We start from the raw sequence: 877 nt of genomic DNA, 5'->3' as shown, positions 1-877 counted from the left end.
CACAAAAGGGTTAGGCAAGGCGTTGGATCCAATCCCAGCGTACCCGAGGCGAAGGCAGGATACCCCCATGAAGGCATGAGGCTTTTCTTCTGTTGGTTAGTTTTTATTTCATTCATTGAAACAAAACAACTAAATACAATACAAAAAAGTTTTCAAAGTTATGAATGAAAGGAAGCAGACGGAAGAATGAACTTGTCCAATCGGCCCATTTGTAACAAGTTACAATAACAACATACACGACCACGCTCATCAGTTTTTCCAATCATGACAACAATATACCATTTCTATGTATTTGAATAACATGCAAATGTTACTTACTTTTTTAAATCTTGCAGGTAAATTAGATCCATTTGATCCCTTGCCCAGATGTTCCACACGTTGAGGCCTTTTACAGAAATGCAGTGTTACATTCATTCTTAGTTTAATGAAAATCTTTTCCTTTTAAGTTATACTTACTTTCTCTTTTTGCAAATCTGCTCTGGACATCAACTGTTAAAGTCTGGTTTATGAGCTTTATACATAATTTTGCAGGGTACTATAATGTACTATATTGTGAAATTTTAACAGTTTTAACTGAATGAAAAACTGAGTTTTTTGGATCTCGAATTTTTTTCTCCGACTGATTGTTCTTATGGCCGTTTTCTGTCAAAGGGTTACATCAGATTTCTACAGTTTCATTAACTGTTGCTGCCAGCTGTTTCCAGGTTTTCACTTCGAGGACAAACAAAACGTTTGAAGAATTTAAAGAGGAGAAAGTACTGATGTTTGTCTTCAACTGTGGGGAGTAATGAAATACAGTAATTAAGTTCAAATACCTTGCTGGAATATACAGCCCTGTTTGTTTTTTCTGCATAATAAAAAGTCCAGAAACCATAAG

Source organism: Lipophrys pholis (genome assembly GCF_963383615.2).
Source record: "Lipophrys pholis genome assembly, chromosome: 8".
In the NCBI taxonomy this organism is placed as follows: domain Eukaryota; kingdom Metazoa; phylum Chordata; class Actinopteri; order Blenniiformes; family Blenniidae; genus Lipophrys; species Lipophrys pholis.
Note: the sequence above shows the minus strand (reverse complement) of the source record.